The sequence below is a fragment of the Equus caballus genome, chromosome 25, assembly GCF_041296265.1.
Source record: "Equus caballus isolate H_3958 breed thoroughbred chromosome 25, TB-T2T, whole genome shotgun sequence".
NCBI classification, from domain to species: domain Eukaryota; kingdom Metazoa; phylum Chordata; class Mammalia; order Perissodactyla; family Equidae; genus Equus; species Equus caballus.
The window spans coordinates 35,724,794-35,750,436 of record NC_091708.1 but is presented as its reverse complement, the minus strand read 5'-3'; the positions used below and the strand labels follow the sequence as shown (position 1 = coordinate 35,750,436).

The 25,643-nt window shown below is 53.1% G+C and overlaps 1 long non-coding RNA gene across 1 annotated transcript; it reads right to left on the bottom strand.

The window, feature by feature from the left end:
* Positions 1 to 14,630: 14,630 nt before the first annotated feature.
* LOC111770666 (uncharacterized) lies at positions 14,631 to 24,516 on the bottom strand. The gene is made up of 3 exons (XR_011432491.1): positions 24,361 to 24,516; positions 23,981 to 24,169; positions 14,631 to 15,158 (listed from the first exon to the last, which is right to left on the bottom strand). It is a non-coding gene; the product is annotated as an uncharacterized lncRNA (long non-coding RNA).
* Positions 24,517 to 25,643: the final 1,127 nt, after the last annotated feature.

Sequence of the window (25,643 nt, the reverse complement as noted above, 5' to 3'; positions counted from 1 at the left end):
GGCCAGGACAACCCCAAGGTCATATGGCAAAGTTGGAACTAGAACAAAGACTCCTGACTCCCAAGCCTGGGCCTGTCTCTGTGTGCCCACTCCTGCACGTTTACACACATCACACACTAAACACACACACACACCATGCAGGAAATGTTCTCCAAACTCAGATGGGTAAATGCCTGGGTACGTGCGACATCCCACAGTCACACATTCCCTCCCGTAGACGTACACTTGCCTGGACAGAAGTGTGCAGACATCCGCACAGCGCCCCCCAGACACCCAAATGCAGACACAAACACGTTTGTGTTCACACACGCAGGCACTCACACACGCATATCTGATCACCGCAAATCGAAATACTCAAACCCACAGAGACACCTACACAGGACATACGCACACACAAATATCCACAGATAGACGCAAGAGTCAAAAGTGCCCCTCAATGCACATCCACAGACACACCACTCACCATTCACAGACACGCACGCGTACAGCACTCTCACAGCCCCGTGAGGCCCACAGGCCGACACTCAGCTAAACAGCCACGTCTCCTCTCTCACAGCCATGCCGTGCTGGCACCAGGGTCAGGCTAGAGTGTCCTGGTGACCCTGTCATGCCTCTGCAAGGTAGCCTGGGAATCTGAGACAGGCAAGGTGACACCTCCTGTGGGAGGCCAAGGACACCACGCGCTATCCGACGAGCCACAGTGGATCCATAGCACAGCTCAGAGGGCCAGGAGCTGCCCGGGACCCAGCCCTAGCTGCCCACACTCTCCTCACCTCAGCACAAGCGTGTGAGTGGGTGTCTTCAGTGAGTGTTTTATTTTTTTGTTTGTTTTGGTTTTTTGGTGGGTTTTTTTTTTTTGTGAGGAAGATTGGCCCTGAGCTAACATCAGTTGCCAATCTTCCCTTTTTTTTTTTTTTTTGCTTGAGGAAGATTGTCACTGAGCTAACATCTGTGCCAGTCTTCCTCTATTTTGTATGTAGGACACCGCTACAGCACAGCTTGATGAGCCATGTGTAGGTCCACGCCCGGAATCCGAACCCGTGAACCCTGAGCCGCTGAAGCAAAGTCCGCAGACTTAACCACTACGCCACAGGGCTGGCCCCTCCGTGGATGTTGTAAGGGGTGTGGGCAGGGGCAAGGTAGAGGTGGAAGGAGAGAGTTCATCTGCTATACAGGTTTAGGATTCCTTCCTTCCTTCCTTCATCTGATATTTAATAAGGACCTTTGTGAATCGAGCAAAACAGAGACACAGGCTCCGCCCCCAGGAGACACGCCCAGCGCGGAGCTGCTGCGTCTCACGTTGTAACCGCGGCTCCGAGGCCTCGGAGAGACCTGGGTTCTGTCTGAGGCTGCGGGACCTTGAGCAATTCGTGTCCTCTGAGCCTCAGTTTCCTCATCTGAGAAATAGGAACCACGCTTCCTCTGACCACCTGTTAGCTTTGCTATTAGAACGAAATTCAATGATGGATGTCGGGGGAAAGGGGAAGTTTCAGTAAAATGAGTCAGATGTTTACTAGGCACCAGCTGTGTGCCAGGTTGTGATATGGGAATGTGGGTAAGTGTGCAGGCCCTGGAGTCAGAGAGGCTGGCTGGGTTCAAATCTCCACTTTGCCAGGACTAGCTGTCTGAGCTTAAACAGGTTACTTGACCTCTCTGAGCTTCTTCTTTCTGGTCTGTAACAAAGGTATAATAATAATAATACCCACTTTATATGAGTGCTGTGGAATAGCGCATGTAAAGTTCTTTGCACGAGGCCTGCCACAAAGCAGATGTTCAATTAAACCAGTTCCTATTATTATTTGTAAGCTTTCATTTATTCATTCAACAAACACTTGCTGAGTACCAACAACGAGCCAGGCATGATTCTAAATGCTCTCCAAATTCTGACTCATTCAATCCTTCTAACAACTCTATTATTATTCCTGTTTTACAACTGAGGAAACTGAGGCACAGAGAGGTCCAGTCACTTATTCAAGGTTATACTGCTCGTAGGAGGTAGAGCTGGAATAGGAACCCACGTCTATCGGGCTCTCTAAGTCCATCTACAAGACACGCCACTTCCCCATTATGGTTCAAAGTCCTCCTCCCCCTCCGCAGCAGCAGCCCCTGTTAAATAAATCATCCAGTAACGGTTTCTGATTCCCAGACTTGGTTGCAAATAAATTATTCACATTGTAAGACCTGCAACCACCGGCTGGGCCTCATTACCTAAGAAGGGCCGCCTGCCCACAAGATGCCACTCCCTCCCCTGGGCATGGATCCTGGAGGGCCAGCTAGAGGCGGCGAGCGAGGACCCGGGAGCTAAGAGCAGGGGCCTTTCACATCCCATTCCCAGCCTTTGCTTTCTAACAAGCTCACAGCCTGGTGTTGTCGAGAGAACATAAGTTCTGGATTCGCCAGTCCTGGGTTCCAGTCCTGGTTCTGCCCTGAGCAACTGTGTGACCTCAGGCAGGTGGCCCACACTCTCTGAGTCTTTGGCCGAGGCTGACCAGCCAGCCCACACAGTGGGGCTCTGGGCCCCGCTTCACACTTTCTCTTCTTCCTCTATTTGTGGTCTGAGGCTTGTGCTGCCCAGCCAGGCCCCGTACTAGAAGCTGGGGCAAAGATCCTATCCTGGGGGGACGTCCAGTCTCCATGTCTCATCTTCTACTCTCTGTACCTGGCTGAAACCTGCTCTGAACCAGAGCCCTGGGGCTGATTGTAGGGGAGACTGGGTACTCCAGAGTCCCCTGAGGGCCAATTACTCATCCCAGCTGCTAGGAACATCAGCCACTATGGGTCACTGGGTCATGCCCCCTGCCAAGGGCAGCCGGTGGCCGTTGCCTGACTGATGGAGAGCTACGAAAGGCCCAGCTCGCTTGCCTCCACTGGGACAATGTTGAAGGACCATCACAGCTCCAGGGACCTTGCAGGGGCCTCCGTTACAACCTCACTGTGGGTCAGCGCCTCTCTCCGCCCAGTCCCACCTTCCTACTTCCAGGGTATCTTCCGAGGGCACGCTCCAATAAACCGGCACGTCATCCTCCAGCTCAGGTCTGTTTCCGGGAACCCAGTCTGAGGTGCCTGTCACAGACAGAGCCCAATCCCAGCATTAAGTGAAACCCAGTCCACGTCACCAATGCTCAGTGCCGCCTACCTCCTGCCCCAGTCCGAGCTCTGATCCTGGTCCCAGCCTGAGCCTGCGCATCCGTGGAGAGCAGAGGACCACTTCGGACAGAACTAAGGGATAGGAAGTGGCAGGTAGAAGCGGGTTGGAGTCTGGCTTATCCTGAGGACAGGACCAGAGTGAACTTTTCCGGAGAAGATGGGCAGCCTAGTCAGCCGGGAAGTCAGAGCCACAGGATCTCGCTTCACAGAGAGGTCTTCGTCAAAAAAGCTAAACAGAATCTTCTTATGGAAGAACCAAAATAAGAAAAATCATAACAGCTGCCGCTTCTCGAGCAAGGAGTGTGTCCTGGGCACCATGGGATCCACTTCCTGGGCTTGCTGCCTCCTCAGAACAATCTCCCGGGTTCCATTCTCTCCCATCTTACAGATACGGGGGCTGAGGCCCAGAGGGTGACATCCCCTGCCTCGTGCCTCCGCTGTGGCAGAACCAGCATTCAGAGCCCGGAGCATTCTGTGCTTCTGTGGGATCTAGGCTCAGGCAGAGACTGGTGTTCCGAAGAAAGGCTTCCAGGCCCCATGGGTCCCCTGAACTAGCAGTTCACCATGTCCCTGAGCCTGCCCAGGGCAGCAGGGGAGTCGGGAACAGAGTGGTGGGTGGTCCAGGAGTCTGTGCAACTGAGACCCAGCCCCAACTTCGGGCAGGCTGCTGTCCATCTCAGGGCCCCCAGTTCCTATTATTTGATTCTCACTCCCATCTCATTGAGGCTGGCACTATTACTATAGGTATGGCACAGATGGGGAAACTGAGGCCCAGAGATGGGACGCCGCTTGCCCAGACTTGCAGACCTGGGACTCATCTCGAGAATTCCTGATACTTGCTCTCCCATCCTCTGTTCATATCCATGGAAGAACGAAGGCCATTTGTGTCCCCCCGAAATTCCTGTGTTGCAACCTAACCCTCAATGTGACAGTATTAGAGGTTGGGGGCTTTGGCATGTGATGAGGTCATAAGAGTGGAGCCCTGGTGAATGGGATTAGTGCCTTTATAAGAGAGAGATCCCTGGCCGCTTCTGCCGTGTGAGGTTATAACAAAATGACTGCTGTCGATGAACCAGGAAGCAGGCTCTCGCCAGACACCGAATCTGTCGGCACCTTGATCTCGGACTTCCCGGCCTCCAGAACTGTGGGAAATAAATTTCTGCTGTTTATAAGCCACCCAGTCTATGGTATTTTGTGACAGCAGCCCAAATGGACTAAGGCAGCCACTTTCCCCATGTGCTCCACACTGTTGATTCTTCTATCCATCCACGCATCCATCACTGCATCCATCCACACATGCATCTGTCCGTTCATCCGTGTATCCATGCATCCTTCCATCCACAGTATGCACTGAGCATCCTCTAGGTACCAGGTCTGGGCCGGGTGCTGAGGACCCAGCAGGCAGAGCTCACCCTCGTGGCGTGTACAGGCTGGCAGAGGAGCCACATATTAAACAAACACACCCACAAAACACACCCACACACGTAGGCATCACATTGTGCTAAGTGCTGGGAAGAAGCAGCCGAGGATGCTGTGAGTGGGTATAACAAGGACGGCTCTCTTGGGAGAGTTCTCTGTGCCCCAGGGAGCTGGTGGGCAGGAAACCTGTGAGACAGCCCCGTAGGCTTGGCCTCAGGGGACAGAAGCTGTGAGAAAAGCATGAATAATGCCCCAGCTGAGCCAGCTGGCTTGGTGAGGCTGCAGCCAGGCCACCTGGCCCCTCCAGCAGATGGAGTCCTGTGGGCTCGGCCGCAGCAGGAGGTAAGTGGGGGGTGGGGGGGTCTTTGGAAAATCTCCCCCCAGATTTGCTTTGTGAGCCATCCCAGCTGGGGCCTGAAGCCTCCAAGAACTGTATCAGAGCTTTAGGAGACACAAGAGAGGTTATTTCAGGAGGATGACAGCATGAGCATGCGCATGGAGGTGGGAAACAGGAGGCAGACCCTGGAAGGTAGAGCAAGGAGAGAAAAGGGAGGAGACAGCGGCCTGGCCCCCGGGGATTTCGTAGCACCCTGGGGAGCTTGACTCCCACCAGTCTCCAGTGACAACAGTCACTGCCGTTGTTGAAAGCTGACTGTGCGCCCAACGAGGGTCATGTGTGATCTCGTTTCATGCTCACTAGATCCAGTGAGACGCTTTCTGCTCGGTCCCATTTCACAGACAGAAAAACTGAAGTCAGGAGAGGTGAAATTTGTTACCCAAGAGCACAGAGTTCGCCAGTAAAGGGTCAGGATGCAGTCACAGCCCCTGTTCCTAACACACCCCTATTCTTAACACTCCCAGGAAGGTGGGAGGAAATTCGGACACAGGCGGGCTCTAGCTGTGGTCTTGTCTGTCCCTCCCACCAAATTGAGAGTTTATCTACCTCTGTCACCGCATGACATCAGGCATAGAATTGGTGCTTGGAAAATACTGTGAATAAATCCTCATCATAAGAGCAGACACTCCTAAAGTGCTCACCATGGGCCGCGGCATCACAACCCTACGAGGCTGGTGCTCCTGTTAACCCCATTTCACAGGTGGGGAAACTGAGACACGGCTGGTAAGTGGTGAAGCTGTGGTTCACCAGGCAGCAAGTAAATAAATACATTAAGGAACTAACTCATGAGTAAATGGGCATGTGTAATGATGAATGAATGAATGAGAGAAAAGATGAGTAAGTGAGGTACTGAAGGAGGGACGGAGCGGGCAAAGGCGAGCTGTGGGTCTTGGTGGAGGGGAGAAGAGGTGGAGGCCATCCCCACTTGTTCCAGCTCCAGCTCCCGGGAAAAGGCCCCTTTTCTCTCCTCTCAGGGAAGCTTGAGTCTTTGCCAGGCTGTTGCCTAGCAACAGTGCCCTCCCTCCGGCCCCACCCCTCTTCCCTCCGGCCAGAGCTGGGGGTCATCGGCCAGCCCCAGGCCCTCAGGCCCGGGGAAGGAAGCTGAGAGGCCAGAGACGGGGCCTGGGTGGGCTCCAAGACTGGGAGGTGAGACCCAAGACCCGTGGGGAAGGGCTGTTTGGACCACCCATTTATTCTGAAGGCACTCTACCTGGCACAGGGGAGGGGAGATGCACACAACGGCTCAAAGCAACGACGACTACGGGGCCTCAAGTCCCAAGTCCTGGATTGGAGGAGATCCTTGATGAGTCACTTGCCTTCCTGAATCGCTGGCTCATCTGTAGAATGGGGACACGGTGGCCACTCCCAGGGGGCCGGTGCGAGGATAGACTGGGCCACGGGAAGGCGCCGTCCTGGGAGGACGCGGGCTATTTTCATAAGCAAGCAGTTTGCAGTCTATCTCTGGAGGAGAAAGAACTGTCACGCTCCCCCCCGAGAGAAGATGGGATGCCCTGCGAGGGAGCACGAGGCCTGGAGGCTCCTGAAGAGGTGGGCCCCGCAGGACTTCTGTAAGGGGGCGCGGGGAGTAGGAGAGAAGTCCTCGCAAAGCTTGGAGGCACAAGATGGGAGCCCATTCAGTAATAGCTATTATTTCTTCACGGTCAGGCACATTGACATGGAATCCTCCCCGCAGCTCCAGCAGGCTGGAAGTAGTGCTCCCACTTCACAGGAAGGAAACGTTGGCTCAGAGAGGTAGAGGGACTTGCTCAAGGTCACACGGCTGGTGAGCAACAGAGCTGAGTCTGGCTCACTCTCCCCTGCTCAGACAGATGGAGCAAAGAGAGCTAGTGGCAAGAAATGCTGCTGTGGAGTCCGCAGGGGCCTCTGCACACCGCAGGGAAGGAGTCGACTTTGTGCAGAGGGCAATGGGGAGCCATGGATGGTTTCTGAGCTGGGAGAGAAATGAGCCAGGCTGGGTCCTCAGGGCCCTAGGTGCTGTCCTGGGCCATCTGTCCCCACCTCCTACAGCTGTCACCCTCTGTATCCAGCCACCCCCACTGTTTCTCAACCACACTGAGAAACCATGTGTGACAGAGGAGAATGTAAAAATATATATGCAACCGAAAAACAGCGGGCTGACAGAACACAGCTATAAATACTCTGACAAGTGCAGAAACCTTCCTCCCATCCTGCTTCCTGCTGCCTGAGGAGCGGGCTCGGTGTCTGACAGGTGGGGTGGGGACTCGGGGAAGGGAAAAGGAAAGAGATAACTGTTTGTGGACCCACTCTGCGCAAAGTGCTTTACAAGCGGCGTATCTCCGAGTCTTCACAAAAACCCTCTCAGAGAGTCACTACTGTCATCCCTGGTTCACAGACAAGGAAACTAAAGCACAGAGAGGGAGGTCATCTGGCCAGGATCACACAGCAAGGAGGCAGTGGAGCTGGGATGCCAGCAAGCCCTACAACGGGCCAACTCTCTGAAGAAGAGAGAGCCGGCTTCAGGCTTGGCCGCCTTCAAGCCTCATGCAGGGCCTGAGAAAGCTTCAGGCTTCCAGGCACTTCTCTGCTGACATGCCTTCCATGGCTCCCCAGTGCCCTCCAGATAGAGACCAAATTCAATGAGGCCTTCCAGGCCCTGTGATCTGGCCTCTGCTCCTACCGTTCCCCTTGCTGGGCATGCTGTTCCCCTTGAGTTACATTTACCTACATTGGGGCCCTGGCTCAAGTGCCGCCTCCTCAGGGAAGACTCCCTGGCTTCCTCCACTGGTAAGAGCCTCTCGTGCTTTCCGTGCAGGGCCTGAAGCTCGGGTGCAATCCAGTGGGTCATCCGGGTGGTGTGGCCACAGAGGGGATGCCCTCAAGAGCTTGGCTGCCTGGGGGCCCCGAGAGAGGGGAGGAAGGTGCCTGTCGTGTCAATGTTCCTCTGTGATGGGTGGGCGGGACTGGGATGAAGACAGCACCATGTGACCTGGCCTTGGAGCCGCTGGAGACGGTCTGGAGGGGTGGCCTGAGAGAACACTGGAAGGGGAACTGGCCTCAGGGCTCTGGGGGGAGAAGGAAAGAAAATGGAGGAAGAGGAAAGAGGAAAGGGACCCCTGGGGCTCCTGCAAGGGGGACTGGGCAGCAACTGGGAAGAACTGGGAATGAGACAGCCCCTCCTCTTGGTCCCACATCGTGTTCCCCATCAGCTCCGCACGAGTGTCCACCGGAGGCTGCCGGTGGGGCGAGGCGTGCACTTGCAGCCCCTCCATGTAGCCCAGCGCAGCCCCACGGAAATGTCATATGAGCCACTTAGGTAATTTTTAATTTTAATTTTCCAGTCGCCACCTTTTAAAAAAAATAAGCAGCCGAAGGTAATTTTGTTTTATTTAACCCTATACACCCCAAATATCATTTCTACCTGTAATCAAGATAAAAAATTATTGAGATATTTTACCTTTTTTTCCATACGAAGTCTTCAAAATCCAAGGTGTCTTTACACTGACAATACGTCTCTATTTGGACTAGCCACGTTTCAAGTGCCCAACAGCCACGTGTGGCGGCTGCATTGGAGAGCACAGCTCTAGATTATAAACTCGATGAGAGTCGGGACCATGACTGTGCCCCTCATTATTATCTCCAGGGTCTGGCACGTAATGAACACTCAGGAAATGTTTGTTGAATGACTGGCTAACTGACTGGCTGACCGACTGACTGAATGAATGAGCAAATGGTCTGAGGCCTTGTTCGATCAAAAACCAGAGTCGCAGCACGGGCCATGGAAAGACTCTAGGAAAAAATTCTAGTCCCATCTCTGCATGACAAAAAGTGAATCCCTTACCTCTGTGGGCCTCAATTTCCCCATCTGTACAATGGGTTGGGGGGTTGAACTGTGTGATTTTTTTCCAGGCTCTCACTTGGGTTTCTCAAGGGGAGCCCACCTTCATCTCCGCAGCTCCCTTCCCCGAGTCAGGCCCTAGGGAAGTTCCCGGCTCCACACCCCACCCCTCCTGTCCCTTATCCTGTGTGTGAGACAGAGGGGGGTCTCAGAAGAGGCCTCCAGGTGACATTCCATACAGAGCAGAGCCAAGACCCAGAGGGGGAAACTGAGGCAGGACTGCCACACAATAGCCTTAACACAGGGAGCAAGGCCAAGATGGGTGCTCAAGCTTGGCCCTCCTCCAGTCACCACTGTCACCTCCTCACCTCACATTTGTTCAGAGCCAGGAAGAGAGCAGGGCACAGCTTAGCCCTTCAATTTTGCAGAGAAGGAAAAGGGAGGGCAAGAGACGTGCCAGGCCCAGTCTGAGGTCACACAGTGAGCTGGGCAGCGCTGGGGCTCTGTTTTCCTCATCTGAAAAACGGGCACAAACTCTGCCTTCATCCCCTCAAACATCGATGCCTCGAACCCAGCCTCTGCTGCTTAACAGCCTGGTGATCTTTGGCAAGACACAGTACCTTGTGGTGACTTGCCGTCCTCATTTGTAAATGGGGATGATAATGACACCAAACTCACAGGGTTGTTGTGCCAATAAGATGTGTTAATACACGTCAAGTGTCATAAGAGTGCCTGGCCCGCTCTAATGGCCTTACAAGTGACAGATAGTTTCATTAGCCTTCACCGTGGAGCTATTCTGCGGTTCGAGCAAGGCGAGGGGTGTGACCAGGCTTTGTAAACTGTAAAGTCCTCTGGAGAGGCAAGCATCTTTTGGCTGCAGAGGAGCTTGCACACTGTAAAACGCGTTGTGACTTGCAAAGCGTTTTGTAAATGTCGCCGCATTAAGGAGGCTATTGGAGATCAGCTTTTTATAATCCGAAAAGCACTTCAAAATCATAAATCACTTGGGAGACCGCAGAGCTCTTTGTCAAGGCTCTCTAGACTGGTGAGGGCTGTGCGAGTCTGAGACAAGTGGCCTTTCAAAGCCACGGGCCAGAAGCAGGGTGGGAGTGGGTAGAGAGAGAAGCTGGACCCGGAGGATGGCAACAGCAGCCCGTTCCCCTCCGCTCTGGCCGCCACCCATGCCAGCCGGCGCAGAGAAATTCCGGCAGCTCTGCAGATTCCCGCGACTCTGAGGCCAGGGAGCCCTCGCGGCTCTGCTGACTCAGCCAAACAGGATGAGTTCAGCAGGAAAAGGCCCCATCTTCCTCTCCTTGGTGCCTCGTCCTTTTCCCATTTTTCTACCACAAAGGCACCGAACCTGCCACCATTTAAAGATTTCCCTGGGGGTGGCCCCTCCGGCTGGGGAGGTGGTGAGCCCCGGGGGTTGCCCCATGACCTTGCTCTGAGGCCCCGACTTGAGCCTGCTCTGGAGACCCAGCCCGGAGTGCCTGCTGCCCCCCATGTTGACAGAGTAGCAGGGGTTCAGGGCTGAGGGCGGGTGGAGGCCACTGACTTCAAACAGCTGAGGGGGCAGTGCAAAGGTCCTGGGGCTGTGTAATTTCTGGGGTCCAATCCCTGCTCTGCTACATTCTCATCTCTGACCTTGAGCAGGTTCCCTTCTTCTCTGAGCCCGGAGTCCCTCAGCCATAACGTGGACTGATATGCTCATTTATGTATATGTCATTGGGTGGCCCGGTGTGCAGGCAAATTCTGTCCCTTCTCCTATCTACAGGCCTGCAAGCCTTCTAATAAGTGACAAGTAGGAGATGAGGCAGCTTCTATAGGAGAGGGGTGATAAGCATGGGATTTTAAATCATAAAGACCTGGATTCAAATCCTGGCTCTGCGACATACAGCTGTGCATCTTTAGGCACCTCTCGGAGCCTCCATTTCCTCAGCTATAAAAGGAGCATCACAATAGTCACTACCTCGTAAAAAGTTGGTGAAATTCAAAGACACCATGTGTATGGCATGCATGGCACAAAATCTGGCACACGCCATCCATGGTAACTATGATCTCCCCCGAACCTATTTTGGGAACCCCGTTGTCCTCCATAATGCCAGGCACTTCTCCTTCAGGGGCCTCCTCCCCTTTGCCTTCCATGTAACCCACATGGCAGCTGGGGCCCTTGGCCCTCTGGATCCAGCTAGAGCCCTCCGCCCCTGGAGTTTCCACGAACCCCTACACCTCTTTTCCAAGCTCCCTCTCCCCCTCGTCCCTGGACTGCGTGGTGTGACCCCACAGTGCCACTCAACTCTTCTTTGAGCCCCTCATGCAAAGCCTGCACGAGCAACACACCCTTTGCTGCAGATTTCACAGACAAAGGAGAGTCTACACCACAGCCACACAGACGAGGTGAACAGGTGTCATCAGAATCCCTGCTCCCGTGCGGTCCCCCTGTCCTCTGAGCTCATCCCAGGCTCTCCCCCTCCTGCCTGATCTTCTTCTCTTCCTCTCCTTTGCAGAAACAAGACATCAACATTTCCCCTCCTGTCGTATAACTCATTTTTCTGAACAAAGCCAGTCTCTTCCCAGGAATTGAGGTGAAGGCAAGTTTTCTTCACCTAGTTGCATCTGTTGGTCCACCCACCGTGTCCTTTGTTCACGGTCGTATCCCCAGCACCCAGCCCAGTATTTGGCCCCCAGTAGGCAGCTCCGAAACACATGGTGAGTGCATGAACGCATGAGCGGGACAGGGGCTACGGAGGCAGGGGAGAAGAGAGGCTGCCCTCTGGGGTTGTCCAGTGCCTTCCGCTCTCAGAGCTCAGTTCTGTGGCAAGGGAACTAATTCAGGAAGAGGCTGAAGCTGATGCATGTCCATTTCCAACCCCGGAAACAACCCCACACCAACACATTCTCAGCTTCTTCGAGGGCCAAGGGGATATTAGCACTTGGGGGTCGTTCTTTAGGGTCTGACGTTTTCCCGTCAGCCACTGCCTCACCTGAGGGGCACCAAACGTGACAAAGAAATAGGGCAGTGGTTCCCGGGACCCGCTGCTTGTCAGAATCCCCTGGAAAGCTTTTAATCACCAGAGCCACTTGAACCCCTTCCCCCTTCCCTCAGATTCTGATTCAAATGATCCAACGTGGGGCCTGATGACTGATTTTTAAAAAAAATCCTAGTTGGTTCAAATATATATATGAGACAGAGAAAGGGGCTGGATCTATGAATGCCTGTGGGGTTTCCACAGGAAGCCCCCCCAGGGATCAGGCAGTCTGTGGGCTGGTGGGCTGGGGTGAGGGCCTGGCAGGATGGTGGAGAAGAAGGTATGATGGAGCCACTGGGGACTTGAGTTTGAATCCCAATTCTACTATGTCCCAGATCTGTGACCTTGGGCGAGTCTTCACCTGTCTGAGCTTCAGTTTTCTCCTCGGTTAATAGGCAATCAGGATTTCTGCCTCACAGGTTGGTTGGGAGCAATCAGTAGGAGAGTGTCATATGTAACTACCTGACACTGGGCCCAGCCTAGTGTTGGTGATCCATGAAGTGTGGTTCTGTTGCTTTCCTGAGCAAGTTCCATATGGGAGGGGAAGACAAGCATGTTCCTAATGCTGGCCTAAGTCCCTGATGGGAAGAACACAGGACTGGGAGAAAGGCGTGGGCTTGTCCTAGTTCTGGCCCGTCATGATGTATGACCCCTGCCATGTGCCGCTCTCTGAGCCTCAGGCTCCTCATCTGTAAATAGAGATCCAGAGGTGTGTACATCTCTCCACAATTCTGTTAGTTGCATCACGTTAGTAACTTGAAATTGGCCACGGTGGGAGCATTTACAACAAAGAAATTGGAAAATATTACAGATCAGGACTCCACCCACCCGCACCGGTCAATTTACCGGCACGTCGCTGGAACTCAGATAATGATACATTTCCTCATGGTTGTTGGGAGATTCAGAGAGCTATTGCCTGATAAGAACATAGCACAGCACCTGGACACTAATACAAGCTCATTAAACACACACATTTATCAGCCATCACTGTGTTTCTGGCCTGGTGTAAGGTGATCACATCTGTCACCTCATATAACCATAACAACCCTAGGAAATTCCCAGAGGAGGAAATTAAGGCTCAGACAGGCTTGCTGACTTCAAATGCAATTAAATTTTGCAGGCCTACTACGTGTTAAGTTTATTCTTATATGTCCCTCTCATTTCAGCCTCACAACCCTCTTTATCTCATTGCAGATGAGGAATCACAGCCTCAGAATGGGCAGGTGACCTGCCCAAGGTCACATGTTGAGCCCAAAGCCTTCGTATCTGTCTTGAACCTGCATGTGTCAGTCTCCACCTCTGTCGGGCTCTCTCCCCACCGCATCCAGCTGCATCCCCTTCTGGAGGAGGGCGAGCTTTGCTGATATGATCTCTCTGGCCCTTTCCTGCTCTGATATCCTCCGTATTTAAATCAGCACATGAATATTTCACAAGCATCCCAGGCGAAAATAACCCCCTGCCTGGTTATGTCAGGCTGCAGCCCCAGTCGCTAGGCCGAGGTGCTCCTGCTATTTGCGAGACATGCATTTCTGCGAGGCCTCCCAGCAGCAGCCAAGGAATCGATACCTTTTAAATAAGTAATTAGAGGAGCTGAAGACATGGGCACAGCCAGGAGCCGGCAGGGGAATATAAACTCATAACTCTCCCAGGTTCACTGTGCAAGGCCCAGTTCTGTTTCTTGGTCAAGAGATGTGACCTGGGGACTGGGGTGGGGTGAGAGATGGAGAGGTGCAGGGAAGAATAGGATGAAAACGACAATAATGGCTTTTACTGAGCACTTCCTTTGTGTCAGACTCTGTCTCATTATTGCCCTACCCAACATTCTCCTAAAGACATGGAAGCTCAGAGAGGGGAAGTCAGCTGCCCTGGGTCACACAGCTAGGAAGTGGCAGAGTTGGCAGACCTGTCTGACTTCAGAACAGTTTCTCAGCCTTGGTGCTATAAACATTTTGGGCTGGATAGTTCTTTGTTGCGGGCCATCCTGCGCACTGTAGGATGTTTAGCAGCATCCCTGGCCTGTACCCTCCAGATACCAGTAGCACATCTCCCCGACTTGCGACAATCGAAAATGTCTCCAGACATTGCCAAATGTCCCCTGGGGGTCAAAGTCGCCCCCAGTGGAGAGCCACTGCTTTAGAATCTGTGTTCTCTTTGTAACTCCTTTCCTCTGCTTCTGGTGGCTTTTAGAATAAGGATCAAAATCTTTCTCCCAACCAGGCTCCCTGCTTTGAAGCCAAAGCTGGTTAGGTAAGAACACCAACTTGCCTACTCCTTGGCTGTGTGACCTGGAGCAAGTTCTCCACTTCTCTGTGCCTCAATTTCCCTATCTGTAAGATGGGGGCTCCCAAAAGGTCATCACGAGGTTTAAAGAACTTCGTCTGTGCAAAGCATTTAGAACAGTGCCTAGTGCATAAGTGTGAGCACTGTTACAATCCAAGGGCCTGTATGATGGAGACCCAGCCCAAGACTGCAGCCTACTGGTACTGTTCTCCCCATAAGAAAGGGAAGAGGGATCTCACGGGAGCCTGGAAAGAAATTGTCTTTGACAACTTCTACTGTTCCTTTCTTCTCTGCTGCCTCCCCCTCCCGCCAGCCACGCAGGAGTTGGGGAAAACAGTAACAAGAATGGCCATTTAGTCCCACAGGATCACAAGGTAATCAGAACAAAAGCTGCCACTTCCTGTCTCCCCACGTGCTGTCTGCGTGGAGAGGGAGGTGGCGGCGCTGCATGCGGATTTACAAAAGCATCCGATTCGAACACAATTCCTTTTATTATCAAGGAAGCTATAAAAATACATATAAACAAACACATTTTATCACTGGAGTTGGTCATCACATTTTTATTGGTCTGTAGCGTGTGTTTTTGTTATACTGACGTCTGTTAGAAACAAGTTCCGGAACGCTGTCCTCATTTGGGTGCTTGGGAGAAACAGTATCCAGAAAGGCATTCCAGGCCTGTTCTTACAGAAACAGCGCCCAGTGCAGGAGCGTGCGTTTATGCGTGAGTGCGCGTGTGTGTACAGCTAAAATGTTCCTTTCCCCCAGAAGGAAGGGTCTCTCGGAGCTTCCCATGTCACATAGCCAAAGAATCTGAGGACTAGGACAGGGCAATGCTGTGTCCAGGCTCGTAGACCGACTTGGTTCAGCACCCATTTTCCGATGCCGTTAGTGAGCCCCAGCTGCTGTAACACGCCCCCAGTCTCAGTGACACAGTGGAGTTTCCTTCTTGTTCACGTGGCGGGTGTTCCTGGCTGGTGGCTGGACCTTCCACATGGTGATTCAGGGATCCAGCCTCCCTCCTTCTCGTGGCTGCACCCTCCCCTAGGGCCTCAGAATCATCTGCTTTCAGCTGGATGAGAGAAGAATTCGGAGGATTGCAGGTTTTTAAGGATCTTTATGGAGGTTTTTATGGGCCAGGCCTGGAAGTGACCCATGGCACTTCTGTCTATGTTCCATCAGCCAGCTGTAAGTCACATTCCACACCTAACTGCGAGGGAGGTTGGGAAATGTGGCCTGACTCTGTGCCCACGAGGAAGAGGAGACAGGTTGGCGAGTAGCTGGGCAGGTCCAGGTGCCAGGCCCTGGGCTGGAAGCTGCACGGGCAGAGACGAGGGGATGGGAGACCTGCCCTCATGAAGCTCGGGGTCTAGTGGGGGAGGAGGGGCAGCAGCAGATACAGGTCGCTGATGTCCCCAGCTTGAGGTTAGACTGAGCCCCTCCCATTGATCACCGGAAGTCCATTCACTTCTCTCTAGGGAGACCTCGCCCTGTGATAAACCCAAGACTCTTGGGGTCCTTGCTAACTCAGTCCAAAAGGAATCAACAGTCCTTGTTTCTAAAGGGTTGCAGAGAAGAAACTGGAATCCTGGTCCATTTCCCAAAAGGCACTATTCTCTGCGGCAGGCCCAGGGGGATTTCCTTTTCGAGGGAAGAGGGAGCCGCTCTCCCTTGGGTTGCAAGTCACTTCACACCTCCGCAGGCCTGAGCTCTCAACAGCAGCACTGGGGAGACGGCCTAGTGCCACAGTTCACTTGCACACATGTGCATGCACACACACATACACGCGTGCACGCACACACACCCCTCAGAACCAGCCGTAGCAGACATCTGCCATTTCAGTTGACCAGTATCTGTTTGGAGGATCCTAAGAGAGTGAAAGCTCCCCCCTTCTCCCCCAACAGAAGCTGCCTGGGGCGGATCTGCATTCCCAGCAACTAGAATAAGGACACGAAGCCCAAAGTGTGGCCAACTGGACACACCCTGCTGGGACTCTGAATCTCAAGAGTAACAGAGGCACAGGGTCAGACTTTAAATGCCGCCGCGGCAGAATGGCATCTCCTGGTGTGTGAGGGGTCATCTCCGTGGCAGAGGTGCCAGCAGGAGCCACAGTGACCAGCTGGCAGGTGGCAGCCTCCAATGTGCCACCTTGGCTGGGCCTTAACTCTCTGGGTTCCTGTCAAGCCTGTTTCTCCAGTCCCTCCGTGAACCACATGCGTCACCCGATACTTTTCCAAACAACTGCTCTGGGTGAACCGGAGTCAGTGTTTCCTCACTGATGGAACCGGGGCTGCAGCTGGGGCCCGGGCTCCCTCCCTCCAGGATCTCCTCTGTGGCCAGCCTCACAGGGCCCTCCCAGACACAGGCAGGCCCAACAACTTCCACCCTCAAGGGAAGGGCCGAGGTTCCCAGCTCTTTCCTCCAGGAGATTTCAGAGGAAATCTCTAATTAACCTATCTTTTCACACTCCAACATTCAAAGTCCTCAGGAGGGCTGTGGACAGAACCAGCATAATTGGTTTTCATTGTAATCCTATACATTTTCTTTTACGTGTTTAAAACCATTATTCTGAGAAGAAAGCATTAGTCTTGACTCGATGCCAAAGAGGCCCAGGGGACCAAAAAGGTGAGGATCCCTCTGGACTGTAGCTCTGGGCTGCTGGGGCCAGGATTCCTTCCTCCACCATGTGGGCGCTTTGCCTCGAGAGACCCCTGCTGGTCTGAGGGCCAACCCATCCTTCCCACCCGGTTCCTTCTGGAAAGAGATCCCTATTCTTTTAGGGGCCAGCTCCTCTCTGCACTCTATGCAGATAGGCGGTCCCAGCAGGAGTTGACACGTTGTCAGCTGACCTCACTCTCCAGCTACAGCTCATTGGTTAAGGAGAGGTGGGCTCTGACCCAAGCCAGGCCAACCAGGTCCTTCTCTGCAGTTTTCTTTTTCAAACTGGAACTGGGGGAACCAGTTATACTCTCCCTGGTGGGAACTCCGGAGCTGCAAGCACTCATGTTTTCTACAAAGTAGGGGAAGCCAATTTGAGAAGGAGAGGCAAGCTTAAAAGAGACAGACAGAGAGATAGAGAGAGGAGCAGAAGAGAGAAAAAAGAGGAGAAAGGAGAAGAGGGAGGGGGAGGAGAGGAGAGGAGAGTGGGGAGGGGAGGGAGCGGGCTTCATCCTAGCCCTGGTCCAGCTGTGGCCCTGCCCCCAAAGGCAATGTGGTTATTCATTGCTTCCTGGAGTTCCCCCCTTTTTGCCTCATCTAGTTAGAAATGGAGTTCATCACTGTTGTCTCATCCCCACTGAATCCTCAGGGTCTGCACAGAGCCTGGCACATAGTAGGTGTACCGTCAACATCTGTGAATGAATGAGTGTACAAACACATGCAAAAGAAGAAAGAATGTACAAGGTACAGGGAAAGTGATTAATTCAGCCTGGGGAGATGTCAGGAACTACCTGGGGTGGGAGGTGATATTCGAAGTGGGATTTGAAGGGTGAATAGGAGTTTTCTGGATAACACTTGTGGGGAAAGAGGCTAGAAAAGACAGCAGCGACTAGATTGAAAGAGGCTTAACTATCAGACTAAAACCTAGGACTTTTACAAGCAGTGGCTGACCTGGGCCTAAATCCTAAGTGTTCCTGATGACGCCAGAGCTCCATCCAGGGTGTCACCCTTATAAGTGAATGTGTGGGTGCTTAAACTGCTCTCATGTCCCTGAAATTTGGGGACTCCCAAATTTTCACCTCCCATCAGCTCCAGGCCCAATTATCCCGTGGCTGGACCTCCTCCCCCAGGCGACGGCTGTGCTGCAGGCAGACTCAAACACACCCCAAGTCAGGCTCATCCTCTGCCCGCTACCAGCCAGTGGGGAGCAGATTGCTGGCCCCATGGAAGAGAGAAGGAAACAGGTGTGGACAAGGGCAGGACTGAGCGCAACCGTGGGTCCTCCTGACCGGGTCGCACGGCTTGATTAGGACTTAGGAGGGGGGCAGTGTTTCTCCTCTCTGACCCCTGGGCCTCCTGGGGCCAGGGAGTAAATGTTGACCAGATTGATTTCTCCCACGCTTAGAAGTCAGCGGTCAGCTGCTGACCACACCGTCAATTATTCAGGCTCCCTGGGATTCCACCAAGAGCGACGGTTTAACTAAAACATGCTCTGTTGTCCTCACACCCCCAACTTTCCCTCAGAGGCCTGGGCAGGGATGGCCAGCCAGGCCAGGGCACCTCCCCGGGGAGCTGGGCAGGTGTCTGCCCAGTCCCCAATCCCACTTCCCACCCATACGTCCGGCCAGGCCTCGGAGCTCCCTTGTCCTCAGGTCTCTTGGAGGAATCCTGAGCAGAGAGGGCTGAGGGCTCAAGGGCAGAACTGGACCAGTGGCCGGACGTTTCACTTGGGTTCCACGGGACACAGAATGTTCTTGTGACCAGAGACACACACTCTGGGAGGCCGGAAGCCACCAGTCCCAGAAGGTGCACGCTGGTCCACAGGAGACTATCATTGGGAGGGAGGACTGTCCACAGGGAGAGACCCGAGCGGCCAAGGAGAAACAACCAACAGTTTAGGCGAGCTTTAAAATTTGCGAAACTCTCAATGACACACATCGTCTTGTGGCCTCAAGTCTTTTTTTGGAGCCAGGTGAGACATAATTAAAAATGAGTTCACTCAACAGTCGTTTATCGAGCAGGCCAGGCCCTTTGCTAGGTGCTACCAGATGAGGTAAGAGTATCGATTCGGCCCTCAAGTAACGGTAGTACTGAACACTAATAAAAAGGAGATTTACAATGGCTCAGGGATGGTATTAAACCATCCTGAAGCACCGCTCAATGTGCTTCAGAGCACACCACCCTCACAGGACTCAGTGAGGCAGCTGTTCATTCTGTCTCCATTTTACCGGCGGGGAAAAATTTTACAGATGAAGCACAGAGAGGTACAAACACGTGTCCAAGCTCACACAGCCTGTGAAAATGATGGAGCCGGAATTTGAACCCAGATGCCTGACTTCCAGCCCCTGCTCTCAGCCTCTCTGTTCAAAGTCATACGAGAGGGGTCAGTCGAGGTTAGGTAGATGATCACATAATTAATGATCTAAGGACAGAGCTGTGGAGGAGAGATCAGAACTAATCTATCCAGGTTGACCAGTCAGAGAAGCCTTTCTAGAAGTGTCTTTTGAGCTGGGAGCTTCCTGAAGGGGAGTTTGCTGGGGGTGGAATCTAGGGAAAGAGGAACACTCCCAGCAGGGAGCATTGTCAGTGTGGAGACCCTGCAGCTCCAGCGCCCTGGCCTGTACGCCCTCTGGGAGGGTGCCTGCCACTGGCTGCACCTCAGCCGCCCCTTAGCTGTGCCCACTTCCTCTTTGTCGGCTGTATTTTTAGATCTCTTACTTTCCGATGACATGGGTCTGCTAGCGGGATCTGGGCCTTCCTCGTCGGTTTTTTATAGTCTCCCACAGCGGGTGTCTCGATCACAGCCCCTCCCTCGGAGACGGGAGCTGCAGGGCTGACTGGAAGCCTGGCTTCTTCTCTGATGCTGGTATTGACTGTTCCACTTGGGCCCCAGGGGCCCACACTCCAATGCCAGTCGACACCAGTCTCCCCACCTCTCACCCTTCCGTCTGCTTTCTCTCCTTCTTCCCGCCAGTTCAATTCCACTCCACTCCAAGATCCCTATCTGTGCCAGACGCTGGGCTGTGCGCTGGCAAGACAGCCCGAAAAATGACACAAGCGCCTGTGGCATCGTACGTGCTAGAGTCAGGGTGAGCGTAGATGACTCATAGCGCAAACTGGGATGTGTGTGAAAGTGAAAGGGGTGCTATTAATAATTATGCTGGGACCACAGTGTAAACTCCAGGCAAATAAGATGCAAGGCCACCCCAGTTAAACAGAAGGATGGAAAAGGGAGGAGAGACTTGACAACTACAGGACAGGGAGAAAGGAGTCTCATGAGGGGTACTGGCATGTGCAGGGATGTGGCAAGTTTGGAGGCAAGCAGAAAGTTTATGGTGGAAATAACCCGGTATATGGGCCGTGCAGAAGGGGTAGAAGGAGAGTCCAGAGTGGACTCCAGCTGGGAAAAGATGGACAGTTTGGTACAACTAGAACAGGATGGCAAAAACATTGCAGCTCTGCCACTCCTGGGCCCATGGCAGGCATCACTAGTTGATTCCAGCACTCTCCTTCCCAGTGATTCAACCTCACAGCCCTCAACACTGTGCTGGGGGCCAGTCATGACCAATTGTCAGCTGCAAAGTAGATGAAATCTATTTGCCATGGGGGTCTAAGCAGTGGGTGCAAGTGCTAGAGATGAGGCTGGGGTTCAAACTGAGAGGCCTAGAATGCGGGAAAAAGGAGCTGGAATATTCTTCAGGTACTAGGGAGCCATCAGAGGATGTTGGGGGAGGGATATAACTAAGACTAAAGTTTTGGGAGTTTTAGAAAGGTTGCTCCATTGGTGGAAGGAACTGGGGCAGGGAAACCAGTGAGGGGAGTGCCGATGTCCAGGGAGAGAGGATGGGGCCCCACAGGACTGGGAGCAGAGAAGTGGGTCTGACGACTAAGGAGACGTCGTGGGGCAGGGAAAAGATGAGGGAGACGGCTGGGATGACTCCTGGACTTCTGGGTTCCTGCGAAGACGCAGTTGGTCAGGGAGGGGTAACAGCACGGGGGGAGGTCTTGATAGGAATCTTTGTCCAGAGGTCACTGCACAGCGCAGTATTACCACAGAGAGGGCCGCCGGCAGACTCCATGCCCCTAAGGGGGAGAGAGGATTTGACCACCAGAGCATCAGAGCCTGGAGAAATTCGCCATTCAAGGGGATGAACAGTTAAAAATGTCTTCCCCATCACTCGGGACCCTGCAGAGGAGAGGAAGGGACTGTGATGGCTCCCGCTACAAAGCTGAGAAATGGGAGCCCGAGAGAACTGATTGTAAAGTTTGGGGGTGACTGCAAGAGGGGAGACTGACACGTCATTCCCTGGTTGGATGTCTGCTTAGCCATGGGCTGCCCCCTGCCCCAGGGCCATATGAGAGGGACATGGTGGCACAGTGCAGGGTGAGGCCCTCTGGGTTCTGCTTCCCTGGAGGCATGGAGGTTGAGCAAAGCAGAGGCTGTGTGGGCCGAAGGGGCTGGAGGCTGCAGGCTTGCTGCCTCCCTCTCAGCCTGGGGCCCGAGCCTCAGCACTGGAGGGATGTGGCAGAGGTACCAGCTGAGGGGTATCTGGAAGGTGTAGCTTTGTCTGGGGACAGTGGGGACGGGAACCACCAGTGTCTGGGGGAGGGGCAGGAATGGAGTCTGTGGTCAGTGGGTCCTTCAGGGGTCTCTACCTTCTACCACCAGAACTACAGGCTTGAGCTAAGTCCACCTCAGCCGTGCCTCACAAAAGAGGAACCACAGCCAGGCCAGAGGTCACTAGAGGGACAGCCATTTTCCTCCTTCTGCCCCAACCCCAACCCCAGGGTGAGCCCAGAGAAGGGGGGTGTGTGTGTGCATGTGTGACAGAGAGACCACCTTGCCCTCCACAGTGCTCCCCAAAGCACACATACACACTCATACACACACACGCACTCTTACACACACACTTGGAGCCCCTAGAGCTCCCACTTAGCTTACCTCGTGGAGGAAGAAAAAAGTTTGGAGTCAAATCTGAGCCTGAGTTTTAAAACCACCAAGTCTTACCCAGAACGAGACTCCTTTTATAAACAAAAGCATCTGAACATTAGAAACTGGACGAAGGTCCCCTGAAAGGTGCCTAACTCCCCACTGGGAGGGGGGTGCACAGAGCTCAGTTGTAGCCGTTATTAGAAAAATAAAACTGCGTCATAATTATAACCCGGTGAGCTGAAAGTCCTTCCTAAGCAGTTTAGAAAGGGAACACAAAAAGGGGATCGGATGTGAAGGGGGGAAGATGTTTAGAAATAAAGACAGAACGAGGCTCTGCTGAATGTATTAGGCAGAGGGACCCAGGAAGGTCTGACACCTGTCTCTCCACTCGCCCCTCCCCCCGAGATCTGGGGAAGCCATATCGAACACCGAACACTGGGTCGCTGAGTTGTTGGTTGGGCTTCTGCCCTCTACTAATGTCGAGCCCTCCCTGGGACGTCTTAAGGCCCAAGGAGGCCTCTCCCCCCCAAGGCCCTACCTACATCCCCGGATCCCGTCACATTAAGTGGGACAAGTGGGACAGGCCTGATGCAGCCAGGTCTTGCGAACGACCTTCCAGAGGGGAAAGAGCCCGCAGAAGCAAGCCTCTTGCCCTCGCTTAGCCTGCCACTTCTGCAGCATGGGTGGAAGAGGGTGGAAGGTAGCAGAGGGGGAGCGCGGATTCGATGGAAAAGGAAGAGGAGAGAGCATCTGCAGAGACACAGAGACTCACTCAGCAAGTGTGGGATCACATTCTGCCCGGCGCCCACCCACTGGTCTGACCCCACCCCTGAGGTCTAGCTCTCTTCTTGGTGGGGGGAAGACAAGCAGTGGGGTAAAGACAGGAGACCAGCCTCCCCTAGCTCCTCGTGCCTCGGGCTGCAGAGAGGAGCAGAGCTGGGGGCCTCTGAATCTGAGGGGTCTGTGGCCATCCCGAGGGTGATGGCTACAAGGTCGGGGTGGCAATCTGGAAGTCATCAGGCGGAGGGGCTGCTGCAACCCTTGGAGTGAAAGCAGAGAGGATGAGAAGAGGCAGCAAGGAGAAGGGAGGCTTGGAGAAGCCAGCATTTAGAAGAGCGAGGAAAAGCTGCAGGAACTTGCCTAAGAGCCTGCAGCTGCCGGGTCCTGGCCATCCCCTGGGCCACGCCCCACTCTGGCAGCTGACAAGATGCATCCCTCAGCTGCTCTGGGAAACCTAATGGCCTGAGTCTGCCCAGGTGGGCAGCGGGACAAATTTACCTCCCTGCTTCCTGCCATCCCCCTCCTCCAGCTTTGGCTACTGTTCAGGGCCGCCTCTGAGGCAGCCCCCTCACCCCCGCGCCCAGGCCAGCACTGCCATCCCACCCAGGCCCAGCATTCCAGACTTTCTCCTCATCAGAGTTTACCAGCCTGGTCTCATTACCTCTCCGGAGTCCCTCGCCAAGTTCTGCCTGGCTCCCTGCCCTCTCTTCTCCTCTCCTTATAGCAGGAGCCAGTTGAGGCCTGTCTGCAGACATAGCCACAGGCCAGGTCCTTGGACCCTTCCCACCTCAGGCAGCAATGCCAGCCCACTGTCCCTTAGAAGTTCGTGTGCATCTGTCCTCACAGAGCAGGGTTTATGCTCTGGGTCAGAGACTGGGCCCCAAGGACTCTGAGCCCCTCCCCAGTCTCTCTCTCATATATGTCATCAGCCCACCCCATGCCAAACACAAACTGGAGTCTTAATCTTTGAACCCCAGCCCAAGGTTAGAGCAGCAGGGGATGCAGAGGGGGAACTGATATTTATTTTCAGGGCATGGGGGCTTTCTAAGCCTCAGTTAGCTATCCGTATGTAACCCATTTGTCAGTGGGGGGCCTCCCATCCCTTACGATTTCAAACATATCCGTTCAAATCCATATTCCACACCCTGTGGAAATACAAAGATACCCCCAAAACTTTGGATGGTTCTGCAATGGTTTGCATTTTCACACTCTCCTCTGCATCAGAGCTGTGCCTTCTGCTAAATTCATTTAGTGTCTGTGTTGGGCCACTGACCCAGGCCTGCTGTTTTGTTTTTACATAGCTCTGGCTGAGATGTGGAATGCAGCCAGCACCTTCTGCTGTTTCCACCAGAAACCCACCACAGAGGTATTTGTGTGCAGGACAGGCAGAGGGAGATTTAGGGAAGTCACAGGGGTGGTTTCAAGTGCGACAATGAAAACAACTTCGAATGGACATTGGACAATCCTGTTCTTAAAAGTTCTTCGGTCAGCCCACCCTTGTGAAGTTTTCTTGGGGCCCTTACCTCCCGCAGTTCTCCAGCCTCGTCCTGGCTCTTTTCTTCATCTGCCTTTTTACATCTCTCTTCCTTAAGAGGCAAAATGGTGCAGTAGTTCAATTCAAGAGTCCTTCTTCCAGATGGCCTAGCTCTGGGAGAAGTATCAGCTGTGTGATCACAGGAGAGTTACCTAACCTCTCTGAACCTCAATTTCATCTGTAAATGAGGATGATAAAAGTCAAAATAGGATTGGTGGTGAGGATTTCATAAAGCAATCTGTGGGAAGCAGTCAGCAGAGTGTTAATAATGTTAGCTATCATTATTATATTATTATTTACCCCTCCAAATTCTTCTTACTCCCCTGGGCAGAACAAGTCAACCTCCTCAGCCCCTATCCCAAATCCTACCCATCTTTGCATATTCAAGCCCAGGAAGGGCTGGGGCACAGAAAGGAGCGTTCTTGGAACAAGATGGACCCTCCTTTGAAGGCAGTCAGCTGAGGTTGTGAAGGGGCTCCATCAGATGTGAACCGGCCTAACAGGGACCTCACACTGGGAGATACTAAACTAATCTTCTGCCCTTCCTTCCTCTTTCTCTCCACCTCCCCACCCCCATCCCCACTGGGCTGAAAGTAAACAGCTGTGACTGGCAGGGGCAGATCCGAGGCCTCCTGGCAGTCAGCCCCCAAATTTACCAAACTATTGGCAAAGAGATGGTGTCTTCCAGGAGTTTCTACACAGCCTGGAGTTGCTGGGCCATCTTTTCCACCTCATGGGAAAGCCTACCTAAGAATGAAGCCAATACAAAGGAAAGGACAGCTTCTTGGTGACGTCATTCAAAGTCCTAAATCCCACCTACCTGGATTCAGTCCTTGAGTTTTCCAATGATGTAAGCCCAGAAATCCCCCTTTTCTTGTTTAAGCTAATTTGATTTGAGCTTCTGTCACATAGAATTGATTGAATGTTGACTAATAGAGAATTTTAACCCAAAAAATGGGGTATATTATATAACAAGGGGAAATGTCATGGAATCCACTGCAGGAAGTATAACTAGAAATCACAGGAATGGAAAGGCTGCCTCTGATTTGTCAATCTCTCTCTCTCTTTCTGAGCCCATACAACCTCTCATTTCTGCTTTTTCTCGGCATAGCTGCTTTTTTTTTAACCCTCTGTAGACCGGTGTTTCTTCTGACTCATTGGCTGATCTAGAAAAGATCTCAGGGCTGATTATCATCGGCCCAGGCTGGGTCACGTGACCACCCTGAACTATTCATTGTGATTGGTCAAACGGTGGGCCGTTATGTACCTCTGGATCTGAGGATTAGGGTTAGGCCCGCCTAAACCAAACAGACTAAAAGAGGGTGAAGAGTGGTTTAAAAAAAAATCAGAGTGCTCTTTTCAGAACACTGGGGAATGAATGCCAAATACTGCTGCCCACCCCCCACAAAAGGTCTAACGTGGAGTTAAGCGAATTTCTGTTTTACAAACCAACCAAGCCCTCAGTAAGCTCAGGGCCAGTCCCTAGTCCCAGAGGAGCAACTCTAGTGGAAACTTTCACCTGTGACAACAGCTTCTGGAGAGCTGGCTTTGCTTGGACTTTCTTTAATCTCTTTTCAAATCACACCACATGCCAGAGGGGAACTGGTTCTGACTCTGGCCCCAGTATGAAGCCCTCCCATGGCATCCCATGG